Raw genomic sequence first — 19,243 nt, forward strand, 5'->3', positions numbered from 1 at the left:
GCTGAGCATGCAGTTGATGGTGGCAACCTTCAACAACTACCAGGAGTTGGTAGATAGAGCTCTTATGATTGAAGGGAAGCAGCAGCAGATTGATAACCGCAAGAGGAAGTATGGACAAGGGAAGTACAATTCAGGAGCTCAGCAGACACCGTTTTAGCCCGAACTCGGGAGGACACATTCACCATAACCATGGAGGTCACAATTCCAATGGAGGGAGTTCTCATAACCATAGTGGCCCCAAGAATGGGAATGGGAATGGAGGAAGCAACGGCCAGAACCGTTCCAACCCAGCAACGCCCGCCAAGAAGGATCTAAGTCACATTACTTGTTTCAAGTGCGGGAAGAATGGACATTACGCCACGGAGTGTTCTGAAGCAAAGAATGGAAATGGCAATGGAAGCTCTGGGAAGAAGCCCAACCCTTTCAACAGGGGACAAGTGAACCACATTAGCATGGAGGAGGTTGAAGTGCAACCTGATGCAGTAATAGGTAAGTTTTTGGTTAAGTCATTTATTGCAATCGTTCTTTTTGATACTTGTGCATCGCATTCATACATATAAACGGGATTTGTGGATAAGTTTAACCAGCCAACCCAAGCCCTTAGGTCACCCATGTTAGTAACCTCGCCAGGAGCAGAGTATATGGCTAGCCTATGGTGTGATCGGTTACCATTAAGGATTGGTAACTACGTGTTCCCCTCAGACCTAATAGTATTGGCGTCACAAGGACGGGATGTGATATTAGGCATGGATTGGTTATCGAAGTATGGAGGGAACATTGACTGCGCCAGTAAGTCGATTTTGCTCACCACCCCAGAAGGAAGAAGGATCAAGTATGTATCCCGGCATGTGCCGAAGAGGACTCAAGTGAATTCCTTATCAGGAGTTGTACAGGAGGAAGTACCAGTGGTGAAGGATTTCCCTGATGTATTTCCAGAAGAGTTGCCAGACATGCCACCGGATAGAGACATTGAGTTTCTGATTGAGCTTTTGCCAGGCACAGGGCCAATATCTAAGAGACCGTATCGGATGCCCGCAAAGGATTTGGAAGAAATTAAGAAGCAGATTAAGGAGTTACTGGAAAAAGGCTATATTCGCCCAGGTTCGTCACCTTGGGGATCACCAGTGCTTCTAGTGGAGAAGAAGGATGGATCGTTGAGGATGGTCGTCGATTATCGAGGATTGAATGAAGTAACGATCAAGAACAAGTACCCACTGCCTATGATCAATGATTTCTTTGACCAGTTGCAGGGAGTTAAAGTATTTTCCAAGATCGATTTGCGATCAGGATACCACCAGCTAAAGATTCGAGAGCAGGATATACCTAAGACAGCTTTTACCACAAGGTATGGGCTATATGAGTATACCGTTATGTCATTTGGTCTGACTAACGCACCTGCCTATTACATGAACATGATGAACAAGGTGTTTATAGAGTTTTTGGATAAGCTCATCATGGTGTTCATTGATGACATATTAGTCTACTCGAAGAATGAAGAGGAGCATAAGGAGCATTTCCGTTTGGTACTTGGGAAGCTCAGAGAATATCAGTTATATGGCAAGTTCAACAAATGTGAGTTTTGGTTGACGGAAGTTGGATTCCTCGGACATGTTATATCCGGAGAAGGAATAGCAGTAGACCCCACCAAAGTTGTCACTTTGACAAATTGGGAAGCACCCACGCCAGTTGGAGAGATCCGGAATTTCTTGGACTCGCAGGATATTATAGGAGGTTCATTGAGAATTTCTCAAAGATTGCAAAGCCCATAACGGAGTTGTTAAAGAAGGAGACCAATTTCAAATGGAGGAATGTGAGGCCAGTTTTCAGGAGTTGAAGAAACGTTTGGTTACAGCTCCAGTGTTGATTCTTCCAGATCAACGCAAGGATTATCAAGTGTATTGCGACGCTTCTCGTTGAGGACATGGGATTGTGCTTATGCAGGAGGGAAGAGTTGTTTCATATGCCTCATGACAGCTTAAACCCTATGAGTTGAATTATGCTACGCATGATTTGGAGTTAGCAGACGTAGTGCTTGCGTTGAAGACATGGAGACATTTTCTCATCGGAAACCATTGTGAGGTGTACACAGATCACAAGACCTTGAAGTATATCTTCACGCGGAAGGAGTTAAATCTCAGGCAGAGGAGATGGTTGGAGCTCATCAAGGATTATGATATGAGGTTGCATTATCATCCCGGAAAGGCTAATGTAGTAGCCGATGCGTTGAGTCGCAAGAGTCATGTCAATACACTCATGACCGGAGAATTACCCAAGGAGTTAGCAGAAGATCTTCACGAGCTAAGTTTGGAGATAGTTCCAAGAGGTTATGTAGCAGCATTGGAAATACAGTCTACTTTGATGGATAAGATCAGAGAAGCCCAAAAGACGGACAAGGAGATTGCTGAGATAAAGGAAAGGATGAGAAAAGGAAAGGCTAAAGGATTTCGTGAGGATGAGCACGATACCTTATGGTTTGAGGACCGCGTATATGTGACCAATGACCCCGAGATCAGGAAGTTGATTCTGCAGGAGGCCCATGATTCACCATATTCGATTCACCCAGGAAATACCAAGATGTATCTGGATTTGGAGGATAGTTTCTGGTGGACCAGAATGAAGAAGGATATTGCGGAGTATGTAGCAGTTTGTGATGTATGTCAGAGAGTGAAGGCAAAGCATCAGAAGCCAGCAGGATTGCTATAGCCATTGCCGATACCCGAATGGAAGTGGGATAAGCTAGGCATGGATTTTAACACGGGATTACCCAGGACTCGTTCAGGCTATGACTCGATATGGGTTGTAGTCGATCGTTTGACGAAGGTAGCTCATTTCATCTCGGTGAAGACCACTTACACCAGTGCTAAGTTGGCAAAGATATACATGACCAGGATCGTATGTCTGCATGGAGTTCCTAGGACCATTGTATCAGATAGAGGAACCCAGTTTACCTCAAAGTTCTGGAATCAGTTGCATGAGACTTTGGGTACCAGGCTAGAATTCAGTACAGCTTTTCAACCACAGACAGATGGACGGACCGAGAGAGTCAATCAGATTGTGGAGGACATGTTGAGAGCTTGTGCGCTAGATTATGGATCTAGTTGGGACGACAATTTGCCATATGCAAAGTTCTCTTACAACAACAGCTATCAAGCCAGTTTGAAGATGGCCCCTTTCGAAGCTTTGTACGGAAGGAGGTGCAGGACACCGTTGTTGTGGGATGAAGTTGGAGACCATCAGTTGTTTGGACCAGATTTGATTAAGGAGTCTGAAGAGAAAGTTAAGTTGATTCGCAATAGACTCAAGGTAGCCCAGTCCAGGCAAAAGAGCTATGCGGATTCTAAACGCAAGGAGACAGTTTACGAAGTCGGAGATAGAGTTTATCTTCGTGTGTCCCCACTTCGAGGAGTTAAACGTTTTGGAGTTAAGGGAACGTTAACGCCACATTTTGTGGGACCATACAAAGTTTTGGAGCGTATGGGAGAAGCTGCTTACAAGTTGGAATTGCCCGAAGGATTGTCAGGAGTTCACGATGTGTTCCATGTTTCCCAGTTGAAGAAGTGCCACGCAGAGATGGTTGATATTCCTCTAAGGGATACAGTGCCACTGAAAGTGATTCAGTTGGATAGCGATTTGACCTACGAGGAGAACCAGTGAAGATTCTCGAGTTTGCCAGCCGAGTCACACGCAGCAAGGTTATCAAGTTCTGCAAAGTTCAGTGGAGCCACCATACCGAGGATGAAGCCACTTGGAATGAGAGGAAGACCTACGTAAGGACCACCCTCACCTATTTTCTAGCCAACCCGAATCTCGAGGGCGAGATTCATCTTAAGGGGGTAGGTTTGTAACATCCCAAAATTTCAATTTGGAATGTTATACATTAGATCATCATTGCATATCATATTTTATTGCATTTTGGGTTGATCCTAGAAATTCTACGCAACTCAAGGACCCACGGAGAGAGTTGGGGATTTCGTTATTTTCATATTTGAGTTTTCTCAAATTTTGAAAAGAGGATCGTTTGATTTTAATTATTTTTCTCTTCGAATATTTCATATATGAAAATAAAAGAGAGGGGATAAAATGACTTCCCCAAAATAAAGAAATATTGAAGGGAAGATATTAAAATCAAATAAGTATTTTATTCGGAGTTTTATTGCTATTTTATTTGAATTAGGAAAAAAAAGTGTGTTTTTCAAAATTGCATTAGACGCCCAAATAAATGTTCACCTTGTCTGCCTTATTTTTAGAGGACGGGGAAAATTTATTTCAGGATTTTGTAGTCTGTTTATTATTTCTTTTAATTGTTTTTCTGCGCAACGGAATATTTAAAAAAAAACAACCGCCTTACCGGGCCGTGTCCACCTGGGACACTGACCCGGCCGACCCTTTAAGAGGCCGAGGCCCCGAGCCGCCCCAGCCCAGACCCGAGCCGCCGAAACCCTAGCCCCGCCTCGACCCCGCCGCCGCTTGCCGTCGCCCCGCCGGAGTTGCCCGCCGCCCCGCAGGAGTTCCCACCGTCGCCGCCGACACGTTTGCCGAGGTAGCCGCCGGGTTTTTTTAAAAACCGATCGGTTTTATTTCGTAAACCCAGATTTTGTTTTTTATTTAGATCCGTTCGGTTTTCTAGATTTAGTTAAATAGCGGACGTTCGTCCGTACGTTCGTTTTAACGAACGGTGTTCACCCGTTAGCCGCCGACAGCGAACGTTCGTTCGTTAGCCTGTTCGTCAGTTTTTCTTTTTCCAGGGTTTTTTCGCATTTATTTTCGATCGCAATTTCAGCCCAGATCTTAGTTTTAGTTTATCATTTCGCTCGTTTATCAGAATCAGGCGATTCAAGCGCCTAGATCTTCCTCTCAAACCCTCTTTCTATTTAAACAACTCGAACAAGATTTTGGTACTGTAAAATTTGAGTTTAGTCCAGATTAGTAAACGGATCTTGTTTCTTTCGCTGTTTGAGTTTCGTTGCTTCGTTTGATTTGATTCTTTTTGCAAACTGGAGTTCTTAAGTTCAAATTTCTAGTTAGATCTCTTATTTGAGTTTTACCCATGCTTCTAGTTGAGTGCTTATATATGTATTTGTTTGTTTACGATAGAGTACCCGGAGTGCGAAGCGTGCTACTACGAGTCTCTCGGTTTCACGGATCATCAGCAAGGCAAGTAACACTTTGATCATACCTCTTTACTACCCTGTTTTATTGCATTAGATCAACCCTCAAACAATTGCATGGTTAGGATCTGATTAACATGTGGGTTTTGGGAAGTAGATGATGAGGTAGAACCTATTGCCCTGTTTATTATCAAACCTTTGGGAGTTACTTCTACCTTATGCTTATATTGCTATGCTATGCTCGTAGACGTGGTTTGGGTGAGTGTATCCATAACAGATGTGAGTATTGTTAATTAAAGGTTAACTTAAGGTGGCTACTTAAATACACATCTGGGTGGATTGTTCGAGGCACCCTGGAGTACCAAGTGGTTGTCAGGGCATCTGGAGAATCCAGTGTTGTCCTAGGATATCCCGGAGTACCCGTGTGATCATCCTACGGTCCGCCACCTAGGCTCAAAGGGATCATAAGATTATTCTTGCTAGAAACTTCCGTGTGCAGCCACAAGCCAATATGGGCTCTGGCATAGTTGAGTAAGTTGCGTGAAGCTCTTGAAGAGGTACACTAGCAGATGTAGTGGGTTGTAGGTGGTACTGTCTATCCAGAGTAGAGAGTTAGTGCTTCAGAAAGACTGTGTCTCGATTCTCTGACCATGGATGTATTCGAGTCTTGTGGGGAAAAGTGCGCAAACCTCTGCAGAGTGTACAAACTGATCATGATTAGCCATGTCCCCAGTTATGGACATCTTGAGTATCTGGTTCTTGGATTATCATGTTGATCTCATCACTCTAAATATAATTTCATTGGGTTTAATGATGATGTTTAATCGGGATTGAGTTGGAGGAACCTTCTCAATGTTTAACAACCACCATGATAGTTAAATAAAATTTATTCCTTTGTTGTAGGGAAAAATTGGCTTTATGCAAAAACTGTAACCATAGAGCTTTCCACCAGTCAAATATGCATGTAGTGATAGCATTTATTCTGTTCATTACTCTATGTGTTACATTGCCAGCATATTCCATGTGCTGACTCGTTTCGGGCTGCAACGTTCATGTTGCAGACTTTTCAGACGAAGAATAAGGTGCCATAGGTCGTTGTCTTTCACTCAGCTACGCCGCTGGAGTTGATGGACTCACTTTATTTTCCAAGTCTTCCGATGTTATCGTTTTAGATGGCCTTAAGCCATATTATTGTAATAAGTTCTCTTTTGAGACATTCGATGTAATAAGTGTGTGTTTGAAACTCTGTTATAAATCCTCGAGTACTATGCGTGTCAGCATTACCGATCCAGGGATGACACTGATGCAGAGAGACTAGACTGGTTGAGGTCTGGTCGCTACAGGCCACTTCCTCCACGGCGTCGCTCCTTCTCCAGTGACGTCCACATCAGTAGGAGCTGCTGCTGCTTTAGCTCTCGCTCACGCTGCTGCTCTGCTCTTGCTCCCGGTCCCCTTCCTGGTCTGCTCTTGCTATTGCTCTTGCTCGTGCTGCTGCTCTCGCTCTTGCTCTTGCTTGCGATGCTGCTCCGATTTAGCTACACTTCAGTCTACTGAATCGACTTTTGGGTCAGTCGATTTTCGGGGGTGGGGGGGCTCGCCGGAGTGAAGGAAGAACCAGCCGTAGCGGGGAGGGGGGCTCGCCGGAGAGGTACCCCACTATCTATCTTAGGGTTCAGGGTGGGGGCGATGGTCGCCGGCGGTGGTGGGGCGGTGGCATGGGGATCGTCGGAGAAAAAGCTCGGCACGGCGGGGGGGGGGCTAGAGGGATGGTCGGGGCAGTGGGGAGTGTTTTCGGGGCGGCCCGGGCGGCGCACCGCCAGCCGCGGGCGGCGGGGGGCTGCTGTTTGGCCGGTGGTGGCTGGCGTCTCAGGGGGGTGGAGGTTGAAGATGAACTGCAGGCCCTTGATTTCGTATCCAACGGCTGCAAAATCGACTGACTAGAGATGAAAAAGTCAGTCGACTGACGTGTAGCCTCACCTTGCTAGTGCGTTCAGTTTCGACAGTAAAATTCAGTTTCGACAGCAGAATTCAGTTTCAACAGTTAAGTTCAGTTTCGACGGTTAAATTCAGTTTCGAAAGTTAAGTTCAGAGATGAGCGGCTGATGTATTTTACATCTAGCGCTTTGTGGTTATGTATTTTACGTCATGTATTGGCGATGCTATTAGAATTCCACTCAGGTTAACGTTGTCTCTCTTGTCCGTCTTCAGCCTCGGCGTCGTACAACTTACCGGAGCTGCTCCAACGACAAAACCCTCCATCACAGCGGAGAAGTACCTCGGGCTCCATCTCCAGACGCCTAAGATATTCTTCCCCTCCTCCGACAGCCAAGTCAGCCGAGGCATCCTCACCGGCCAACCCAATCATGCTGAGATCGACATGGCTTCGCCAAAGAGGTTGTACACTTGTTGCATCTCTTTTTTACTCTACATGTTATATATATTGTCCACTGAGCACACATAGTAACGGGAAATACGATTATTTTATCCTACTATATGACAAGCAGTGAGGTACCAGGCAACTTAGCTATCCGTGATGGACTCTCTTGAATGCCATCATTATTTATCTCTGCGCGTTTGAGTTGTGCATTTGTCGATGGCCCTGGGAGTTGAGATAGTAGGGCAGTGGCCTGGGTCCAAAGTAATAGAAGTAGCACAAAATCATTTTTTTAGTGTAGGATTTTCCTTGCTCAAGCCTGCCTACTAGAATCGCTAGTGCTTGAAAGGAAAAGTGAATGAAAAACATAGGAATTGGAAAGTTTCCTATGGTACTACTATTCATGAATTTGGTTCAAAGGAATGGAGCAAAGGAAAACTGTAGGATTTGTTCCTTTAGTGTCTCCTTGAAAGAAAAAACGTAGGAATTTTAATTTTCACTTGTCCTCCTTTTCAAATTCCTATTCATGAAGCACAAGACTAAGAGATAGTAGCATAATAGCATTATAACTGTACATTTTCTTGTGGTTTGACTTAATCTCACCATGCTTCTTTGCATCCTATGATCTTCCAATTCTTGTGAAACAAACACCCAGATTGGCAGAAATCCTGTGTTTTTAAATTCTCAGTTTTGCACGTGCATTCCTATCCTATTCCTGTCTATTTCCTATCCCTGCATTGTTGGAATCCTCCAATTCAAACGAGCCCTTACAGAATTACTTCTCTTACAGATAGTTGTCAAACAAAACCTTGCGTGGTTTGTCCTGCTCCTGCTGCGCCGTCGTCCACCCCAGCTCAGCTGCTCCAACGACAGAAGGGTCCGGCACAGCAGGGATTCGGCCTCCAGACTGTCTTTCGCCGCCTCAGATCTTCTTCCCCACCGCCGGCAGCCATGAAAACTACATTACCATCATCAACCGAGCAGATGACCTCGAGGACTACACGGGTCCGCAAGAGAGGTCGCACTCTTTCGTGTCTGCTTACGTTATGCATCGCTTAATATTACATGCTACTTTATCGTCCTGTTCACCGATTAGACTCTGAGTCAGCTCCAAACTAATGGTCAAACTTGAGTTTTTAAATGGTTGTGGGGTACATATCAGGGCCGCAATCAATAGTATCTATCTACTATCTGGTTAATCTCCGGTGTCTACTATGAGTTTCATGTTGGGTGGGAAACAAACAGTAAAGAAGCCATTATCTGTATTTTTTAACTGAAGCCATTATCTGCCTGCTATTATTGGTTTTGGGTCTATCCACAGGTTGCTACCATCACTCTGGATTTCTGCATGCACTCCTTACATAATCTCACTATGTTTTATTCCTATGCATGGCAGTTATTTTAAACAAGGGAACTGAACATGTGGAGCAAAAGAGACGAGCCTTGCGTGGCAATAAAATTTCATGCAGACGTCGCTCCATGGTAGGCGCAAAGGCAGCCCCCCTCCACCCATTTCGGATTGTAATCGAGAGGAAGATATCTGTTCTGAGGGGGATTCAGAAGGAGAAGACAACTCCTATTTACCCCCTGAGGTCTTTGCTCTAACTTGGCATGCTGATGTTGGTTATATCATGCATATGGTGCCTTGCATTGCTTACTTTATACATCAAATATGTCATCTGTTTAGTTTAGACATCCTTTGTGCGAATGCCATCTATTTAGTTTATTCATCGTTTATGTGAATTATGCAACGCCATCTTGTTTAGCCAGGCATCATATATGTGAATTTTGCAATGTCATCCTGCTTAGCCAGTCATCTTATATGTAAATTATATCAGGCCATCCTTTTTTCGTTACATATTACATTTGTCAACAATGTTAGTACATTCAACTGCTCTTCGTGTGCATCAGCCATTTGACACGGTGATGGCAAATTCTGGAGTGAAAACAAGGTCTTCAGAGCAGACTATGCTATCTAACGAAGCGCATATCTCGCTGGTTACGGATAGCTCCTCAGAGGAGGATTCAGAGACAGATGACCAGTCCTATTCCCCCCCCCCCCGAGGTGTATGCTCTAACTTGGCAGGGTTATGTTGCTCATATCATGCATATGGTGTCTCGCATTGCTATGTCATTTGATTAGTTTAGACATGCTTTGTGTGAATGCCACTTGTTCAGTGTCTAATTACCATATATGTGAATTATGCATTGCCATCTTGTTGCAAGAAATTATATATGTGAATTATGCAATGCTATCTTGTTGCAAAGGCATCATATATGTGAATTATGCAATGCCATGCTGTTTAGCCAATCATCATGTATGTGAATTATATCATGCTATCATTTTTTTGTATTATGTATTCCATTTGTCGACAACGTTTGTATATTCAACTACTCTTCCTGTGCATCAACCATTTGAAGCGGTGATGGAAGTATCTGGAGTGAAAACAAGGTATTCAGAGCAAACAATGCTACCTGCTGAAGCAGACATCTTGCTGGTTACAGAGAGCTCCTCAGAGGAGGATTCAGAGACTGATGACCAGTCCTATTTCCCCCCTGAGGTCTATGCTCAAACTTGGCAGGGTTATATTACCCATGTCGTGCATGTTGTCTTGCATTGCTTAGTTTTTACATCATATATGGATTGCCATCTGCTTACTTGCTTACTATATAAAACATATATTTGAATTATGTCATGCCAACCCATTTAATAAAGACATCATATAGTTATATCATCTCATCCTGTTTAGTGTTTATAGTCATCATATTTTGAATTATGGCATTCTATCCGTAAATGTATGTGAATTATGGCATGCCAACCTATTTAATAAACACATTATATAGTTATATCATGTCATCCTGTTTACATAGTCATCATATTTTGAACTATGTCTTTCCATCTTTTTTAGTTAGCCATCATAATGTGAAATTGTGTCATGCTATCCTGTTTAGTTAGCCATCATATATGTGAAATTGTGTCATGCTATCCTGTTTGGTTAGACAACATAAATGTGAATTATTTCATGCCCTCTTTTATTCCCCACTATCCATTGCACCTGTCTATCATACAATGTCTATACTTTCAATTACTTTTCTTGTTTATCAGCCATTTGAATTGGAGAGGGTTATGGCAGTATCTAAGGGAATAACAACACGGTCTTCAGAAAAGATAGTGCTACCAGTTGATGCAGATAGAACCACGGTTGTACTTGCCCAAGGACCAGATCCACCTCACATAACCCAGACTCTCGCAGATTGTACCCCTACCCAGTTGGACGGAGAACCAGCTACACCCCTTCTAACCCCAACCCCGGCAGATAGTAACCCAGTTCCAGTTGACACAACACCGTCTCCACCATAGAGCACCCAAACACGAGCAGTTAGTAAGGGAACTGCAGTGCCCAAAGCATGAGGACCACCACTCCGAATCCCAACTCAACGCTTAAAGGAGAAGAAGATTTGTTCTCAGGTCAGGTTCTGTAGCTATGGTTCATACTCCTTTGCTCTTGCATTACTGTATTTACTCATACCAACTATTTTCAAATTTGAAGGATGGAATTGAAACTCCATTGGCGTAACAGGTATGTTTTACACCTGTTTCTTTAACTGGTTTGCTGTTGTAACCTGCTCTATGTTGATTTCAGTTTCAATTGAATAAACAGGTATGTTCTCATGTCATGCACATTACAAGTGTTGTTATTGCTCTATAGTTTCCCACACTTATATTCTGTCTATTCTGCTTTGTCTTGAACAAATATTATTTGAACTGTGTCTCTATCTTGATTTGGCAACAAAAAGTAGAATGATATAGACCATAAAGTGACCATGGTACATAAATATATGTTTGTTTCATGCTATTATCCTGTCCACTTTACTGTTGAACTCATTTACCAAAATGAGTTTCATATACAACATGGTAAACCTATGATGTGTCTGCTTGTTTCTCTTTTAGAATGCGGATAAAATATTGGAGAACAGTACCGCGTTATGCAATGGTAAAGGAAGTAATGCAGATAAGGTTCAAGATAGTGAGACATCCCTGTTGGTCTCCAAGAAAGCTGATAAAAACTATCTTGACGACAGTGAGAGAACCCAAAAGTCCTGACTTGATGTAGTGTTCGAGTTACTGGCCACTACTGCTGGCACAAGCTCTTCGAACTCGCTGCCTGAATCAGTTCGTCTTCTTGAGTCTCAACTTCAAGTTGAAATACATCGATCAGATGTGCTGCGACAGGAAGCTGAAGGACTGAGGAAGTCCCTGCAGAATTCAGATGCATACTTCCTGGTGCAACAGCAAGCGCTGGAGGATTTAAGCGCCAAACAAGAGAAAGTTAATAAGCTTGCTAAGTATCTTGCCAGCATTAAGGGTACCCAGGATATTGTTTCTTGAGATCTTCTGAAGTGGTTTCAGTTCTGGATATGTTTTGTTGCGGCGTTTATTTGCGCTGGTCGCCAACTTTGACAACCAGTGTATATGATATGCTGCTTTGTTCCCTATATTTGCACTAGTGGCGAACTTTGATGCCCAGTGAATGTAATATGTGTAATAGCCGTGATAGCCTAGTGTTAGTTGCTTGCTTATTTATTTCCTTGTTGTATTGTTTATTTATTTGCTTGTAGTCAATGCAGTTCTTTTTCCGCAGTTTGCTAGTGGCCGCAATAACCTATTTTTTAAAACTAGGCCACAATAACCATGGGCTACATATTTACTGTAGTGACACTGGGCCTCCTACTGGCCGTAGAAACAATGGGCCTTCTACGGGCCGTAGAAACAATGGGCCTTCTACGGGCCGTAGAAACAATGGGCCTTCTACGGGCCATAGAAACAATGGGCCTTCTACGGGCCGTAGACACAATGGGCCTTCTACGGGCTGTATCATCAATGGGCCTTCTACGGGTCGTATCATCAATGGGCCTTATATGGGACGTATGATCGATTGGCCAAACATGGGCCAAAAACAGACAACATTATGGCCGTAAACGGGCTAGAGTTGGAATCGTCCGTTCATGGGCCGACCATAACAGGTTGTCGTAAATAGGTCATATTTGATGACGCTATGAAAATGGACCAACGTATTAACGGGCCACAACTGGTCCGACTGTAACAACGGGCTGAATTTGGCCCACAAGCAGAAAATGACAGTAACGGGCCGTAAGTAACCGAATGCTGGAAATGAGCCCAAGAATAAATGGGCCCTGAGAAGGCCGAAATATAACATGGGCTGGAAACGGCCCAATGGAATAATGGGCCGTTAATGGGTATAAAGTGATACACTGTTTATTACGGGCCAGTTTCACCACGGGCCGTTAATGGGCCAAGAGTTACAAAGGGCCTCATATGGGCCGAAAGACATCATGGGCCATACATGGGCCGGAAGTTAAAACGGGCTAGAATCATATTGGACGGCCCATATGACGCTACTGGGCCTAATTCGGATAGGTCGTAATGGGCCCTGGGTTAGTGGGCTGTAAATGGGCTATATGCGAATGGGCCATTAACAGGCTTTCAGTTGGCCGGCCCGCCACCTTTTGACCAAGTCAAACGGGCCGGCCTTTTCATAGGAATGGGCCTCTGTTGGGCCATGCCACGTGTCGACGTATCATAGGCGCCTTCTGTCCAGTGAGTGGATGACATCTGTCCCGACGGCGAGCTGACACGTGTCTCCTCCAGCCAATGATGATTTTACACGTGGAAAATCCCCATTGGTCGGGGCTATTAACGGGTTATCGGATCCAAAACCGGACCCGATAGCCTAACGGCGTTCCGTTACGGTGGATGCCACGTGTCGGTCACCCTTGACGAAAGCACTTCTGTGACGCGCGATTTATCGTCATGGAAGTGGACACTTCCGTGATGATAATTTTGGTAATGTCATGGAACACTTCAATGACAGCACAGGTATGACTATCTTGATTTTGTCATAAAATCGTCATGGATGTACATGCATGACAGAAAACGTGACCTACTATGACAAACACGTATCATCACGGAAGTGTATTTTTTTGTAGCGTTCCGTGTGCACCCACAATCTATTATGGGCTCTAGCATAGTTGAGTATGTTGCATGACCTCTTCCAGTGGTGGGCTAGCATATGTAGGGGAAGTAGGTGTAACTGTCCATCCAGAGTAAAGAGTTAATGTTTCTGAAAGACTGTGTCTCGTTCATCCGTTTCTCAAACATCATGTAGTGCGAGAAATCCAACGGATGAGATCGATTCTTGTGGGGAAAAGTGCGCAAACCTCTGCAGAGTGTACAAACTAATCATGGTTAGCCGTGTCCCCGGTTATAGATATCTTGAGTATCTGGTTCTTGGATTATCATGTTGATCTCATCACACTAAATTAATTTGTTGGGTTTAATTGATATTGCTTAATTGGGATTGAGTTGGAGGAACCTTCTCAATGTTTAACAACCATCGTGATAGTTAAATGAACCATCATGATAGTTAAATGAAATTTACTCCTTTGATGTAGGGAAAAATTGGCTTTATGCAAAAACAGTAACCATAGAGCTTTTCCACCAGCCATATATGCATGTAGTGATAGCATTTATTCTGTTCATTACTCTATGTGTTACATTGCCAGCATATTCCATGTGCTGACCCGTTTCGGGCTGCAACATATCATGTTGCAGACTTTTCAGACGACGAGTAAGGTGCCATAGGTCGTTGTCGTTCACTCAGCTATGCCGTTGGAGTTGATGGGCTCACTTTATCTTCCAAGCCTTCCGTTGTTATCTTATTTAGATGGCATTAAGCCATATTATTGTAATAAGTTCTCTTTTGAGACATTCGATGTAATAAGAGTGTGATTGAAACTTTGTTATAAATCCTCAAGTACTGTGCGTGTCAGCATTACCGATCCAGGGAAGACACTGATGCACAGAGACTAGACTGTTTGAGGTTTAGTCGCTACAAGATGGTATCAGAGCACACGCTGACTGTAGGACACGACCACTAAGCTAAAACTATAGGTCACTCTTCTCTACTCATTTCTGACTCCTCTCCCTTTTCTACTCTATAGGATGGCGGACTCAAGGAACAAGTTTACACAGCCGGATGAAGACACACCTTTTGGACGACACTTGAAGGAAGTTACTAGGTACCTGATCATCGGAATACCAAGCTTCACCTCGACCTACATCGCCACTTTACCAGAAGAGGAGCGTTGGATGATTCGAGTTCAAGTTCCAGGAAGGACGTTCATGCCAGTCACTGACCCATAGAGTTTTCCTTTGATGCACCAACCTGGAGTCTAGGAAAGAGCATGGCAGCCCACATCGCCATGGGACACATTGGAGAAGTTTATCACAAGGATCTTAAGGATACTATCTACCAAATATGTGGGCGCCGAGATGAGCAATGGGAGATGATCAGCACCAGGAGAGACAAGTCCATTGCAGCAATCATCCAGGAGTTAAACAAGCACATTCGTCGCCAGGAGAACCAGATGTGCGCATGCATGATAGATCTGAAGAAGGAAATGACCAGGATTTCGGAGCTGGAGTAAGAACTCAAGTCTACATGTGATGGATATGAGGAGGAAATGACGATACTAGTGGAGAAGAATGACGACCTGACGAGGAAGCTAGGAGTATTCATGGGAGACCCCGCGCCAGGAGGAGATGACGACGATTCCAAGGACATCCGTTTGGAGGACTACATCATCATCGACGGCACTGACTCAGGCCCCGACGATAGCGATGATGACTATGTTGATGAAGCTGGAGCGAATATCATGGAGTCTTCTACCGATTAAAACTTCTAGTCGACCACCATATCAGCAGTAGTATTCCCCCATGTATATAGTATAGTCCGAGCACTTTTGTAACGATAGTTAGACCGATTGTATGCCCTTGTTTGAATTGATTGAAGTGATATGTTTGTGTTTGTCTCATGTGCATATGGGTAGTGTTTTCCCTTTAGACCTCATTCTATTCTGTTTTCTCACCTTTTCTAAACCCATCCGATGCCTCCGAGACGTGACAATGGATTTGCTTTCCCACCGGAGCTCACTCAGTTGATCCAGCAGCAGAACACCTTGATGCAGCTACTAGTCCAGAATCAGAACCAAGGGAACAACAACAACCCACCACCACCACCTGTTGATCACTTAGCCCGTTTCCTAAGGCTGAATCCGCTGGTGTTCTCTAGTAGCATCGAGCCGATTGTTGCAAAAGATTGGCTTTGGAAGATTGGAAGGGAGCTGACCACTGCAGGATGCACAGATGCGGAGAGAGTGCATTTTGCCGCACATCAGCTTGATGGACCCGCAACATCATGGTGGGAGAACTTCACAGCCACTTACCCCATTGACACTATTACATGGGACCAGTTTCAGCAGGCTTTTTGCACTGCCCATGTTTCCGTAGGAGCCATGAACATGAAGAAGCGCGAGTTCACAACTTGCGCCAAGGAGGGCGCACAGTGGGCCAGTATGTGGATGAGTTTAGTAAGTTACCACGTTATGCCCCTGATGACGTAGCAACTGATGCTGCTAAGCAGGAGAAGTTTCTGGAAGGACTGAATGATGAGCTGAGAATGCAGTTGATGGTGGCAACCTTCAACAACTACCAGGAGTTGGTAGATAGAGCTCTTATGATTGAAGGGAAGCAGCAGCAGATAGACAGTCGCAAGAGGAAGTATGGACAAGGGAAGTACAATTCAGGAGCTTAGGAGAGACCTCGTTTTACCCCGAACTCAGGAGGACACATTCACCATAACCATGGAGGCCATAATTCCAATGGAGGCAGTTCGCATAACCATAGTGGCCCCAAGAATGGGAATGGGAATGGAGGAAGCAACGGCCAAAACCGTTCCAACCCAGCAACGCCCGCCAAGAAGGACCTTAGTCACATTACTTGTTTCAAGTGCGGGAAGAATGGACATTACGCCACGGAGTGTTCTGAAGCAAAGAATGGAAATGGCAATGGAAGCTCTGGGAAGAAGCCCAACCCTTTCAACAGGGGACAAGTGAACCACGTTAGCGTGGAAGAGGTTGAAGAGCAGCCAGATGCAGTTATAGGTAAGTTTTTGGTTAAGTTATTTACTGCAATCGTACTTTTTGATACCGGTGCATCGCATTCATACATATCAAGGGGATTTGTGGATAAGTATAAGTTGCCCACCAAAGTTCTTAGGACACCTATGTTAGTAAGCTCGCCAGGAGCGGAGCATATGGCAAGCCAAGGATGTTTTCAGATGCCATTGACCATAGGTAGGCATGTTTTCCCCTCGGATCTAATAATTTTGGAGTCACAAGGATTGCATGTGATTTTGGGTATGGATTGGCTATCGATGTATGGAGGAAACATCGATTGCGACAGTAAGTCGATTATGCTCACCACCATAGAAGGGAGAAGGATCAAGTATGTATCCCGGCATATGCCACGGAGGACTCAAGTGAATTCCTTATCAGGAGTTGTACAGGAGGAAGTACCAGTGGTGAAGGATTACCCTGATGTATTTCCGGAGGAGTTGCCAGGCATGCCACCGGATAGGGACATTGAGTTTTTGATTGAGCTTTTGCCAGGCACCGGGCCAATATCTAAGAGACCATATCGGATGCCCGCAAAGGATTTGGAGGAAATTAAGAAGCAGATTAAGGAGTTACTGGGTAAAGGTTACATTCGACCAAGTTCGTCACCTTCGGGAGCCCCAGTACTTCTAGTGGAGAAGAAGGATGGATCATTGAGGATGGTTGTTGATTATCGTGCGTTGAATGAAGTGACGATCAAGAACAAGTACCCCCTACCGATGATCAACGATTTGTTTGACCAGTTGCAAGGAGCTAAAGTATTTTCCGAGACCAATCTGCGATCAGGATACCACCAGTTGAAGATTCGAGATCAGGATATACCTAAGACAGCTTTTACCACAAGGTACGGGCTATATGAGTATACCATTATGTCATTTGGTCTGACTAACGCGCCTACCTATTTCATGAACATGATGAACAAAGTGTTTATGGAGTTTTTGGATAAGTTCGTCGTAGTGTTCATAGATGATATATTCGTCTACTCGAAGAACGAAGAGGAGCATAAGGAACATTTGCGTTTGGTTCTTGAGAAGCTCAGGGAACATCAGTTATATGCCAAGTTCAGCAAGTGTGAGTTTTGGTTGAAGGAAGTTGGATTCCTCGGACATGTTATATCCGGAGAAGGAATAGTAGTAGACCCCACCAAGGTTGTTTCTGTGACTAAATGGGTGGCACCCACGTCTGTTGGAGAGATCCGGAGTTTCCTTGGACTCGCAGGATATTATCGGAGGTTCATTGAGAATTTCTCCAGGATTGCGAAGCCAATGACCGAGTTGTTGAAAAAGGACACCAAGTTCAAATGGACTAAGGAGTGTGAAGCTAGTTTTCAGGAGCTGAAGAAACGTTTGGTTACAGCCCCAGTGTTGATTCTTCCAGATCAACGCAAGGATTATCAAGTGTATTGCGACGCTTCACGTCGAGGACTTGGAGCAGTGCTTATGCAGGAGGGAAGAGTTGTTTCATACGCCTCACGACAGCTTAAACCTCATGAGTTAAATTATGCTACACATGATTTAGAGTTAGCAGCCGTAGTGCATGCATTGAAGACATGGAGACATTTTCTCATCGGAAACCATTGTGAGGTATACACGGATCACAAGACTTTGAAGTATATATTCATGCGGAAGGAGTTGAATCTCAACCAGAGGAGATGGTTGGAGCTCATTAAGGATTATGATATGGAATTGCATTATCATCCCGGAAAGGCTAATGTAGTAGCCTATGCGTTGAGCCGCAAGAGTTACGTTAACACGCTCATGACCGGAGATTTACCCAAGGAGTTAGCAGAGGATCTTCGCGAGCTATGTTTGGAAATAGTTCCGAGAGGTTATGTAGCAGCATTGGAAATCCATTCTACTTTGACGGATAAGATCAGAGAAGCCCAGAAGGCTGACAAGGAGATTGCCGAGATAAAGGAAAGGATGAGCAAAGGGAAGGCTAAAGGATTTCGTGAGGATGAGCATGATACTTTATGGTTTGAGGATCGCGTATATGTGCCTAATGACCTCGAGATCAGGAAGTTGATTCTGCAGGAGGCCCATGATTCGCCGTAGTCGATTCACCCAGGAAACACCAAGATGTATCTGGATTTGAAGGAAAGTTTCTGGTGGACTGGAATGAAGAAGGATATTGCTGAGTATGTAGAAGTATGTGATGTATGTCAGAGAGTGAAGGCAGAGCATCAGAAGCCAGCAGGATTGCTACAACCATTGCCGATACCCGAATGGAAGTGGGACAAGCTAGGCATGGACTTTATCACGGGATTGCCCAGGACTCATTCAGGCTATGACTCGATATGGGTTGTAGTCGATCGATTGACGAAAGTAGCTCATTTCATCCCAGTGAAGACCACTTATACAAGTGTGAAGTTGGCAAAGATATATATGACCAGGATCGTATGTCTGCATGGAGTTCCGAGGACCATTATATCAGATAGAGGAACCCAATTTACCTCAAAGTTCTGGAATCAATTGCACGAGACTTTGGGTACCAGGCTAGAGTTCAGTACAGCCTTTCATCCACAGACAGATGGACAGACCAAAAGAGTCAATCAGATTCTGGAGGACATGTCGAGAGCTTCTGCGCTAGATTATGGATCTAGTTGGGATGACAATTTGCCATATGCAGAGTGATGACCCACAAGTGTAGGGGATCTATCATAGTCCTTTCGATAAGTAAGAGTGTCGAACCCAACAAGGAGCAAAAGGAAATGACAAGCGGTTTT

The sequence above is a fragment of the Triticum aestivum genome, chromosome 3D, assembly GCF_018294505.1.
Source record: "Triticum aestivum cultivar Chinese Spring chromosome 3D, IWGSC CS RefSeq v2.1, whole genome shotgun sequence".
Lineage (NCBI taxonomy): Eukaryota > Viridiplantae > Streptophyta > Magnoliopsida > Poales > Poaceae > Triticum > Triticum aestivum.